This window comes from Meleagris gallopavo, chromosome 11, assembly GCF_000146605.3.
Source record: "Meleagris gallopavo isolate NT-WF06-2002-E0010 breed Aviagen turkey brand Nicholas breeding stock chromosome 11, Turkey_5.1, whole genome shotgun sequence".
NCBI lineage: Eukaryota > Metazoa > Chordata > Aves > Galliformes > Phasianidae > Meleagris > Meleagris gallopavo.
The window spans coordinates 2,752,491-2,765,301 of NC_015021.2; the positions used below are offsets into that span (position 1 = coordinate 2,752,491).

General features: G+C 37.8%; 1 long non-coding RNA gene across 1 annotated transcript; it reads left to right on the forward strand.

Annotated features, from left to right (window-relative positions):
* Window positions 1-2,638: 2,638 nt before the first annotated feature.
* On the forward strand, window positions 2,639-12,767 carry LOC104912541. The gene is made up of 4 exons (XR_794725.3): window positions 2,639-2,753; window positions 5,331-5,406; window positions 7,662-7,726; window positions 11,541-12,767. It is a non-coding gene; the product is annotated as an uncharacterized LOC104912541 (long non-coding RNA).
* The last annotated feature ends 44 nt before the right edge of the window (window positions 12,768-12,811 follow it).

The following is a 12,811-nucleotide window of genomic DNA, read 5'->3' on the forward strand; positions in this document are numbered from 1 at the left end:
AGGAAAAAAAAAAAAAAAAAAACTCTGTAGTTTGAGTGAGTTCAATGATTGGTATTGGAAAAAAAGCATCCATGCATGGATCTGAAACAAATGAGGAAAGAGTACAGTGCACATTAAAACAAAAATTTGGTTGTAATCCCAAATCTATTGAAGTCAGTGGAAGAACTTATATTGGCTTCAAAGAATATTAAACTGTGGCATGGTTCCTGAGCTGCCTTTGGGTTACGGAGTCACAGGAATATATGCCAAGATTTCAAACATCTGCTGAAATCATTGCTTGAATAGAAAAGTCAAGGGTGGCATTTTAAGCCATTTTCTACTTAATATAAAATCATTCTGTAGAGTGAAATCTTTTCTTTTAAATAAGGTGTCAAAAAATGGCTTTTGATATCTATCAAAGAAATATCTGCCTAGAAAAACACATCGGATTTCAAACTGGCACAAAGTCAGCATTGTGTAAGCTTCAACTTAAAAGGTTTTAGAGTTTTTCTTTAGAATGTCTACTCATCTAATCTCATTTATGTGATAAAAATCATCATATATACTGCATTTAAATTATTCTGACAGTCTTATTTTACTATGCGTAAGGCACATTTAACCTAGTTTTGTAAATATATTGTATGGATTTCTTTGACTGCAAATGGCTTTTTTTCTCTGGGAAGGCAAATTGTGTTATGATGTACCTTATCTGTGTTCTGCTCTAGAGCTCACTTAGTTTTATGATTTTAACATTAAGTGCTCCTGGTCAGAGCTCATATGGAGTCAGTTCTCTGCGCTTAAAATAAAGGAGACTTACAAAAGGGTCAAAAGTCTGTATACAAATACTAAACTGCATGCAGTTAGATTAAAACCAGCATTATGAGAAAAATGAGTGGCATACGTAGGAATTCTGAAAAGCGAAGTAGTTTGAAACAAAGTTTTGCATCATTCGGCTGAAGAATTTTCCTGGGTATATCAGCTGGAATTATCTCGGACAGCACAAACATAAATGACTGTCAGATCTCTGTTTCATAAATATTGTTTTTCTTCATCATGCTGACTTCTATTGTCCAGTTCTCTGGTTATGATGCTCCATCTTCCCTGATTTTTCCTCTGTGTCTTTACAATACTTTTCTCTTGCTTGTTAAGAAACAACATCAGAAAAAAAAAAAAAAGCTATCATCATCTTTCTTCTAATTGTTGAAGTTTTAGCCTTTTTGAAATATCTTTTAATACTTCAAATAAATAAAATGTTGTAGCTAGCAGTAGTTTATTATGAAGTCTACCTCAGCTGTCATTCTTCCCACCCCCTTAGGTCTCTGTGGCTCTATAGAGCCAGATTTGCCCACCAAACTGTTTCCTCTGAGGAGAAGCAATTACTAGGCAGGCTTTGCAGTGATTAGAAGAAGATGAACTTATTTTTTTATTTATTTCATTAGCTAACATGCATTTCAACAGTTGCTTAGTCTTTGCAGAATTACAGGTTGCTGCTAACAGTCTGAGCTTGTTTAACTCTGAAATATGCTTGGTCTGGTCCAATTAGTCTGGAAATCCTAATCTTCCCGAGCTTTACCTTAAGTAAGATGCATATGATGAGAAAGGACTGAGTTTAACAGGAAAACCTGAGCTAGTCCTTTTTGGTAAGAGCAGGATTATGCAGCAGGCTGTCTGCCACTGGTGTAACCCCATGATTCTACCCCCAGAAGCAGAAGGTTAACATTAGGAAAACCATCCTCTGCTTGCTTAAGCAATCACTCTGGTTAATTTCACAAGATGCTGTAGCAGAAAGAAAATCAACTGCATATGCTAAAGGAGGGCACATACTATAAGCACTGAGTAATGTGTGAAGTTTTCTGGATAACTAATCGTGAAAAATTGAGCATCCTTTAGCATTGCAATATCACTGCAGATGTATTAACGAAGTCATAAGATAAATATATTTCTTTAATAGCTTGTATTTTGGCTTTGTTTCTCAACTGGTCTCTGTTTCATACACAATAACTCATTGGCCTCAAAGTAATGTTTTTAGGTTACAGAATATTTCCAGTGTTCTTGTGAAACAGCCCTCCCGATCTCTGAAAATGCAGCTCCTGTGGGACATCTTATATATTAGTGCTATGAAATGTAACAAGCCAGGGCTGCTTTAGACTGATGTAAAGTGAGGAAACAGAGTTTACATGTAATTTCATAGCAAAGTACATGAGATACATAGCATAGAAGACATCTGTTGTTTCTGACCTTGTCAGTGATTTATTTCCCTGAGATCTAATAAAGGAGAGATAATGAATTTGCAACTTTAGCCATCTAATATATGTTTTTTAATTCATAGAATCACAGAATCACCAAGGTTCGAAAAGACCTCCAAGATCATCCAGTCCAATCACTCACCTATCATGAATATTTCCCACTGACCCCTCAGTACAACATCTAAATGTTTTTTGAACACCTCCAGGGGCAGTGACTCCACCAAAATCTCCCCTGGTGCGACTTGAGGCCATTCCCTCTAGTCCTATCACTCATAAATTCATAAATTTTCAATTTAAAAAAACATATATTTTCATATATTTTTTTAGAAAAGGGACAGAAGGGACCTGCTGTAGGCATACAATAATGTGTTTGAGATAAGTTAAACTTCAGTACTAATTTTTTTTTCCCTCAGGTTCAACTTTAAAAGCAGGAACTATTTAACTAAGGAATGGTGAGATAAGCTCACTTGTTGGTTCTTTTGAGTATTCCTCAGATGGTTAAGCGTACTACAAGACTCTAATATTAAAGTAAGTAGACATCTTCTGGGAATTTCTTCTCTAACAAGGTCAGCTATTTCTTCCATTACAGAGAAATGCCATATTTGAAAGTATTCTTAAGATCAAAGGGATCCAGGTGATATTAGAAAGCAGTGGCTGTGCAATACGAAGTGCTCAGTCTCTCAGCACTTTAAGTAGACTGGAAAAAAATGAGAAGGGGGAGACTTGCTCCTCCTGAAAGGTGCCCAGGAGGGAGAAATTTTCCACTGATGTGTTGAGCCTTGGTGAAATTAAGAAAACAAAGGAAACATGTTTCTGAAGGAAACATGGATTATTTCAGCTTCATGATAGAAATAAAACAATGTTTTCATATTTCTAAAAAGTGCTACTCAATTGATTATATGTTAAAATGAGTGGGACTAGTTTACAGACTGAAAGAATATTCGCTATCTGGCAAGGTTTAGTTTTGTTTTTGCCCCACCTCCCCATTTTGGATCTGACATATCCCTTAAATTTGAGTTCAAATGGCAATTCCCCTTCTCCTAACAGATTGCTGGGCATAGAGGACACGCGTCTAATAATGATGAGTAGCTTTCCATGCATAGCCTTCCATGCATGGATATAGTATTGCTGACGAATGTAATAGTATATACATTTCTGCTAAAGTGCTAAAATATCAGCACATTCTCTGCAGTACGTGAGTCATAGTAGCTCAAAGGCAGAATAGCAGATGGTGCTCTGAGAGAAACAGTGTGCCGTATCTGATATGCTTGGAAATAAATGAGAAACATATTCCCTATAAAGAAAACAGAACCACAATATTTTCCTGCTCTTTCTGTGTGACAACATGTTGACTGAATGGAGCAAAAAGATAATTGTAAGACATTGCATAGTACCTGCATCAGTCAGAGCCCCTTCGGGATACTGCTGCTCCTCTATAGTTTCAGCTTACCCTACCACATCTTCACCAGCATTATTCCTTGCAATCTTATTCACGTGGACAATGTTCACCAAATATGTCTTCTCATGCACTTCCAAATATACTTCAAATATTGCAAAAATATGCTGTGTTGCTGTATGTGAGTAACATGAGAAGTGTGTATTAGACCCAAAGTCTAATAAAAACATGTTTTATCCACAAAAATATACTTTGCTGCCTTTTGAGGCACCAATACAAAAAGCTGTTAAAATTCAGTTTGTAAGCCAAATATTTAGACCAACAAAGTAGTATAAAGTAAGTGTCTTGACAACTGCTTTAAAAAGAAATAGTCAATAAATTTAAGTAGCTAAGCATTCATTTTCCTCTACTTGATTGCCTAAACAACTTATTTTAAAAATAAAAGAATTAAGTCTCAAAATAAAGATATAGTAGGGCAGTAGCAGCTTTCTGAAAAGGGTATTACAGTAGATACATCCACTGTAGAGTAGATACATCCTGATGCAGGATCTAGTGTAGCAAGTATCTCTGAGGAGTATGTTGAGTCTGGAATACCATAGAAAGTTTAGGTTTTTATGAGACTAAGATACATAGAGCATAATCTTATTCTGGCAGTTGTTTCTCTCTTGTTTTTGTCTCTATAAGAAGTTTTTTAAATCTTTTAGTCATTTTAGTGCTCTTCGCAGCCTAATTCATTGGTGGCCCAGAATGCTCTAAGATTATAAAGTTTCCAAAATATGAAAAAAGAACTAATTGACATATTTTAGCATCATTCTAAAATGGTTTAGATTGACAGAGTGATGAGACAAACAATAATTGTAAATCATATTTTTTAAGAAAAAACAAGACTCTGCAAAGCATTTTAATAGCTTGGTAATCTGTTGAAGAATAACCTGATAATCATTAAAGATAGGAAACAGGTAAATCAGGAAATTTAGTAAGAAAGAATAGTGTTTCTTCAGTTGTGTGTCCTATAGTCTTTGGCAATTCCTGCTGTAGTAAATTTTAATACTTTTGCTGGGGAGGCCTTTCAAATAACTATTTGTTTGAGCTGCTCAGAGACCAGGATGTGTCTTCTGTGCCAATGTGCTGTCCTCACTTTAATCGTTGCATCCCTTTTGTGAACTACATAGTCCTGTTTCATCCAGTTTTCTTTAAGCCTGCAGCTTTTTTTATTGATCTTCAGATTCAATAATATTCATGATCCCAAGCTCCCTTCTTTAAGATGTTTTCTCCATCATGGATTAGAAATTGTAGCAGATATTGGATGTACGTAATTTGTACAGAAATCATCAAATTGTAGTTTTCTGGACTCTCTCTTTGTCTGAGGCATCAATGTTGTAGTGAATCCTCAAAATATTTAATTCTAGTTTTATCTTGGCTTGTTTACTATCTGTTCCCACTGCACTTTTTCCAAAATGATGGATTCCCCATCGCCCCAGTACTCCAAGTGATTAAACTCATGATTCATCTAATCTGGCATTGAGTCCCCAGAACTAATTAGGTTCAAACCCATTGCTTTAACTGTATTTGTGTCTTTTTCATCAGCCTGAATTTCTGTCTGCTAGCACGGCTCAGTAACCCTGGAATGCAACAAACAATTTCCTGACTGCTTTGGAGCAAACAAAAAGTTTATAAATTTTGAAAATCTACGATCATGTCTATTTCAGGATTTCTCGAAGATAGAGAACCTCTCTAAAGCTTTCAAGACAGTATGTCTGAGTGCACCACAACATAAAATCTATAGTAAGTAATCCACTGCTCAGGATTTTCAGGTAAATCCTGAGGTAAAGGATTTTCTCTCTGCTCTATTTGATGAACAGAAATTAGTAGAGCATAACTGTTGTGCAGAGAGTCTTTGTGTTATATATTATCATTGTATGCATGAGCAGACAATGAAGTGGCTAATATTTCTGCTTGATACCTGCATTGTCATAAATGATTAACTTTTTATAACTTTCAGAACAGCACTACTATGTGGTAATGCCAAAACAGGAAAGGTTTACAACAGAATATTTGTGTAAAAGCTGAGGGACAGGTTTCTGATTTCGGTGCACTCAACAGTGCAGAGCAAATAGATGTTGAAGAGCAGGTCAGCGTACTCATAGCAGATGAGTAAGAAGGGAAACAACTTGACAGACCTGCCTTCAAATGGCAGAAATTGATTGTGAATTCTTATGTAAAATGGTAGAAGATTCATGTGTAAGTAAAAAAGTTAAAGCTGACTCTGAAACTGATGTTGTTATGTGCTCTTTACTGTATGGACTAGAAAGGTTACTGACGTAATGTTAAGTAACAGAGCAGGCAGATTGTCGTTTGCAAGCTGGGCAATGAGAGTTTCCTGAAAAAAGGAATGAGATTAGGTTCATGCTTACTTGTTCTGCAATCACCCCATCATCCTAAAGTCCTTATGTCTTTAGTATAAATATTAAAATATTTATGTATCATATTTTGCACAAAAAAAAAACAAAAATCAGCCTGTGATGCCAAGAAAGATCATATTTACCAGTTTATAAACTGCTGAACTTAGGCTTAAATACATTGAAATTGTTTATTGATGCTTACAGAAAGTTAATAGCAGCGCTGGTACCAGATCCCAGCAGTTACACGATTACAGTAATATTCAGAGGTCTCTAACAAAATGAGTGTCTCAGTGTTTCAGGTATGTTAGAAATAGCAAGGTGATAGGACATGAGCTATGAAGTTGGAAAAAAAAGGTCTTTCTAAAGACACAGAATAGGCCTCTTTCTGTTAATAAGAATTCCACAGATCTTGTATATCACTCCTCTGTACCTTGTTATACATTTTGTTCAGATACCTCTAGCTAAATTTCAGTTGACTTTTCTATTGGCTTAGCTCTTTGGAAATCTCATTTATAAAGACTTTTGTATTTCAGTATTTGCCACAACAGATCATCAGAGCCATAAACGTCAGATTTGTTGTGCATAATGTCAGATCTATTTGTAAATACTTCGTGCAGATGGGTGAACATATTACCATGTAAAATTATTCCTTTGACTGCTACGCTTTTTAGTAAGGTAAATAAGTTTATGTGGAATAATGTTTCCTGGAAATGTAACTGGCCCTTGCTGGTCAAGAAAGGCAATTTTCCAGATACTTTGCAATCGGTTTGGAAATCTGTGCCCACTGGATGGAGGACTGGTAAGGATCAGCATACTACTTGAAAGGTGATGCAAGGACAAGACTAATGTCCTTTGCCAGCATCCAGCTGCTGTAAGCAAATACCAGAGAGAGTAAACAGTATTTTCAATAAAAACAGTCTGATTTTAGTGCCTCTGTTTACATCTGTCTCACTTCTCAATGAATTCAGAAACCTCAAACCTTGTCTCTTTGTTCACTTTGTGCTTTTGCAAATGTACAAATTAGCAGCTGACAGGATTTTTGCATAAGTCACTTACACATAAACGTTGAGTCTATTTGTTAGGCACAACATATGTATTATGATTAATTTTTCAAAATAGTAAATAATTTTTATGCCTAGCATTAGTCATCTGGAAAAAAAAATACCCCATGCAGTATTTATCTGCATAGATATAGACAGGCTTTGTTTCTTAAGCTAGAGGTCTGTACTTTTTAGACATTTTTATCAGTGCCTATGCAAGTAAAATTGATATAACATTGGCTTAGATAATACATCTTGTATATCTCAATTTCCAATAAATCAGTGATGCCAGCAATTCTTTTAATCTTTCATAAAAGACTTTAGAAAGCACTGCAAAGATATTAATTAGAAATTTAACTCTTTAATGGGCTGAAAGAACAACTATTATTCCGCATTTAAAACACTTTTATATCTGTGTTCTGAAAATCCTCTCACTTAAGACATGTTTTGTCATAGCCCAAGGAGCAAAAGTTTTAGATTTCTTTGTCTGTCAACAAGGTGAAAAAATAAGATTATTTTTTTCTGTGCGTACTTAATGCCAAAGAAATGCTATCCACTCATTTCCCTATAAAAATCCCAGCTCCTGTGTCTTTTGCAGAGCCATCTGCTCCTGCTAATATCCCACTGAAAATGAAGAACGTATTCAGCTGCTTCTTCTATGCAGTAAGTACAGGTTTTGACACATGTGCTTTGCTGCATTTATGAGTCTTTCTTAATTTAAATTCTAGATAAATAAAGATAGACTGGAAATTAAGGTGGTCAAGTTTCAGCAGACAAAGACCTCAAGAAAATTAATCAATAAAGTGAAATTTGCCAATATATAAACTCAGAGAATTTGCAAATTTGGTTTAAAATACATCTTAAAAGGATCATTAGCAAAACATATAGAAAAAAATAGGAAGAAAGAAAAAAAAACAAACTAGAACTTTGTACTGTAAGGATTGTATAAAATTCAAGCCCCCATCTGAAATAAAACATGTATACATTTTCCAGTAAAGATTATAAAGTGTAATATAGGGATAAAACTATGGTTGGCTAATGAACTAAAACTACAGGAGTGAAAATTACCACATTCAAGTCCTATCCAAGGTTGAAATGTATGCATTCCCACAAGGAATATCCATCCGAAATACTGAAGGAACTGGCACAATATCGAACCTGGTATGCTTCATAGCAGAGGAAAAACAAAAGTAGAACTTCCATGTACCTTTCTTTGGTAAAGGCTCTGTGACTGCCCTGCAACATCCCCTACTTTTTGCAGTGACGTCATTTACATGACAGAGGGGCAGGTTTGGTCTGTAATAAGTCTGTATTCTACAGCAGTCTCTGGGCACATCCCAGCCAGGCGGCTGAACTACTTGTGTACATCTGTTCTTGCATCTTAGCATTGCTTTCTTCCACTCTAGACTTGCAGATACATGGTACATACTGCGCCATTATAATCAGAAGAAAAAAAAGCAAAAAAATGGGACAACAAGGCTATGCAAAGCCTCAAAGGACAGGAATACCACTTAACAACCAATGAAAGGCTTAAATTCAGATATTTATAAGTGAAATTGCATGTATCAATTTGAATAATTTTAGCTTTCTTGACCCTTTCTTTGCACAGAATATTCAGGGGATACAGGAAATTATTTTTTAAGCCCGCAAAACATAAGGTTTATTTCCTCCTACATAGAAAATTATCTCAGTTCATGCATTTCTATGGAAATGCAGTACTCAACTTCCTGCTAAATTCTTATTACGTTTCTGCCAACCTCTTAAAATGTTTTCCTTCACCCTTGTTGATTATGAGAAAAACTCAAGCCAAATCTTGTGGCAAAAGAAGCAGGGATATAACAAAGATGCAAGTGGCTAGCAATTAATTTATGACATTGTGAGACTGATATACATAGAGCCTTTTCCTAGAAGGGTAAAAGGTGGGGAAATCAAACTACAGTACAGGAAACTCTAAGCCTGCCCAGTCTTCTCTGTCTGTCCTGGTTTTAGCTGGAGCTGTTTTTCTTCATAACGTTAGGTATGATGCTATGTTTTGGCTTTAGGAGAAAAACTGGATTGATATCATAGCAGTGTTTCGGTTGCTGCTGAGCAGAGCTGTACAGAGCTCTCTCATCTTCTAATACTGTCCTGCCAGCAAGGGGTGCAGTCGGGGCATGAGGAGTTGGAGGGACAGAATCAGGACAGCTAATCTATACTGACCAAAGGGGCATTCCATACTGTACCACTCCATGTGGGGAAACTGTAAAACTGAGGGGAGCTGGCCACTGCTCAGGAACTGGCTGGGCATTGGTTGGCAGGTGGTGAGCAATTGCTTTGTGCATCACGTTCTACCTTTTTTTCCCATCCATCCCTCAGTGGATGGTGGGGAAAATGTAAGGAAAGGGCTGTGTAGTGTTCAACTGCTTGCCAGGTTAAACCACAATGCTGCCCCAACTGCCACTGAATTAAAATTTTTTTTCCTGGACTACAAGCCTTGTGAACTCTAGCTTCATTTCCAAACTAAAGACACAACAAAAAGCTGTTGAGTCAAGAACAAGCTGTCTGAGTTGATAACCTTCAACTACAGTTCACAAGTGATGGACTCTTCCACGAGCCCTGTGTCACATCTTTCCTGGAGTTAACTGACCACACAGTTCTACCTAATATTTTTCTTTTGGTTAAGTAAATGATTATACTTACACTGAAAACAACCTATTTTTTCAAAGCCTTGTCCTTGTTGGAATCACTACCCACATTAAGGACCTACTCTGATCTCATACATGCAAAAATATGATGCTTAAATACTCCTGAGAGAGCAGTGGCAAGCGTGGATTCTGCTCATTCCACTATCACAGCAGTTTGCCACAACTGGAGAAACAGAAGCGATGGGAAGATAATTCAAAATAAAAATAAAAATCACTGATGTTAATTTTGGAATAATCTTCATTTTCTTTATCCTTGAAATAGTAGCATCACTTTTAGTAGTTACTTCTTCCTCCTTTTTGTTTAGCAGATGTTCACAGTGAGATGCAGCAAATAAAAACAGATCTGGCTCTCTGCTTCCAGACCTTATTTCTGCCTGCTTCTTCATCTGGTTTTATTTTTAAACTCTCTCCAAGGAAGATGTAACTTACTTTAGGGCTTACTTCAAGGAAGTTCCCTACAAGTTCCCATATGTGTCTGCTTAACCCTGAACAGCTCATCTCTGTAAATCAGCAGCAGGCCCAGCAGCAACTGATGACTGTATGGAGCTGATGGGCTTTGCCTATTTGTAGTGCAGTCGGCTCACTAATGAGAAGCTGGCAAGAGGCACAATGTGCCCTGGACCTCATTAAAAAGGCTTATTTTGGCTTGCTGAAACATTACCTCAGGACTTGAGCACTGACACAGTGCTGCAGAGAGGGAGGCCCTGCTTCCCTGACAGAGGTGGTTCCTTCCTATGTTACTCATAAGTCAGCTGTCCTTCCTGTCACTCTTTCTTCAGATGTGACACAGTGATGCTTGGATGAAGGCGGGTTCAACTCAGAGACCTGCCAATGGCCACAGTCTGGAGCATAGGGAGACACCTGCAGCACCTTTAAAGCTCACTCATCAAATTGCACAGACATCCTCCTGACATAAGGGGCACAACATGAGGGGTGGGCACCCCCACAGCCTGCCCTGTGCCATGCTGTCCTCCTGGGAGCCCCGCTGCATGCAGAGGAGTAAGTGCCCTGAGGCACTTACGCTGCTCTAACCAAACCTCACTACTCTGTTCTCTCAGGTATGGCAGCTGTTTAAAAGTGAATGGCAGTAATTAGTACTCCCTAACCTGCTCTCATTTTCCTAAGCTGTCATGTCCAGGTTTGCTATTTTCAGCTCAGACACACTGGCAAAAGGGACGCTTATGGAGGGAAGCTCAGTCGGTTCCAAGTCCAAAATCTCTTGAGGCTGCCAGTTGTTTTGCTTGGAGGCTCATCTCCACCCTGGCCTAGCAGAAGAATGAAAACATGACAAATCTGATTAGTCTTTCTTCAGCCCTCGAGTATGTAACTACTCCTGCTGTAAAAATGGAAACTCAAGGCTCTGGTTGTGCAAAAATGACTTTAGAAGGGAAACAGCGACTTGAGCTGTGACAGCAGCACTTCCAGTGAGGCGGAGGAGCCAAGCTACATACACCCAGTGCCTGTGCCGAGCTTGGTGTGTGGTGCCTGCTGACTGCGGTGCTGGTGGCCCATGCAGGAAGCCCACATGAACCTGATGGGAGCTGGCTGATCTGGAATGCCCCTGCAGGAATTTAGCCTCCTGCTGTGCTGGGCAGTCTTGTCTCTGGGATAGGCACATAAGTGCCAGCAGAAGTGGAGCTCTCCAGACAGGTTTTCATTTCAAGACACTGGATGCAGAAGGATTTGAAAAATGGTGAAAAAAGAACAGGATTTTATCTGCAGATTTTCATTAGCAAAGATTAAAAGCTGGTTTAAGTTAGCCTAATTACTTATATAGCAATATACATTTCCAGGTCCATGTAAGAAGCACAGTGTCAGCTGCTTTGCCTGAACTACTGCGTTTGGTGTTTGGAGACCACCCACATTCTTTGGTTAATATGATGGGAATTTGCTGGGCATATGGCCGCTAGGCTATCAACTCAGAGGTGGGATTTATATGAAGAGATACACGAGGAATGCTTTTCTAAATTAGCAGTGGGTTTATTATTAGACGGGAATATCCTAGCCATGGATCTTCAACAAGAATTGAGCTGTGGTTTTGTTCTATGTTTGTGCAGAAATATGATGCGCGTAATTATATAATGGCAGCAGCAGCCAGCTTTTTGAGACGTCTACCAGAGGACGCACACCTGGAGCGCACCTCCACAACAGCGCTGCTAGCTGTCCCTGCCCTTTCAGACATTTGTGTCTCCTGCTGACACAGTACTCTGCCATAGTCCTGGCCCCAGCTGTGCTGCAGCCTCCACGTTGGCCTTTATTCACATACTGGAGGTGCTGCAGATTCGATACCTCCTGTGAATTTACTGCCATGAAACTACAGTCTTATCAAGTTTTCTTTTCCTTTATTTCACACTTTCTTTTTTAAAAAAATGGTTTTAAAATCTCTTGATTTTCAACATCAAATCATTTTTTATATGTTATATTGTTGCTTGTTCCTTTTATGAGCAGCTCACATCTCCGACAAGCCGTAAGTCATACTGCTTGATTTCACCTCTCCTTATTGATACAGTGGTGACATTTCTTTAAAATGCAGTCTTAGTCCAAAAGCATTTGATTGAGGAGGATTTAAAACCAAACAACCAAACAAAAAACAAAAACAGAGATATTACTTCCGTTGCCTAATATCTCTGCTTAGCCTGAGATAACTTTGATCCCAACTCTTTCAGTTATTTACTGGACAGAAGCTGAGACGGACTTGCTTCTGCTGCTTTTGGTGTTTATTTGATGAGAGACTAGTTTCTTGACATAGCTACATGGAGCTTTAAGAAACACTCAAATTATCATTAGAAAGCTGCGTTTTGTTTTTCTCTAATTTAAAGAACAAGTTACCCGTCTTTCATGTTTGTCATCGTCATAAAATAAGAGCAAAAGTAGATAAGTTGCATAAATTGAACTCCCTGCGCATGGCATCTCCCGAAGAAACCGTAAGGAGCATTTCCTGATTCTTTTCTTTCCAGTATTGAAGAAAAAAAATGAAATGAATTATGCAGTTTTCCATCCATTCTGTCAAATAACTGATACTGAAAAAAAAAAAATAATAATAATTTATCTAAAAAAACAAAAA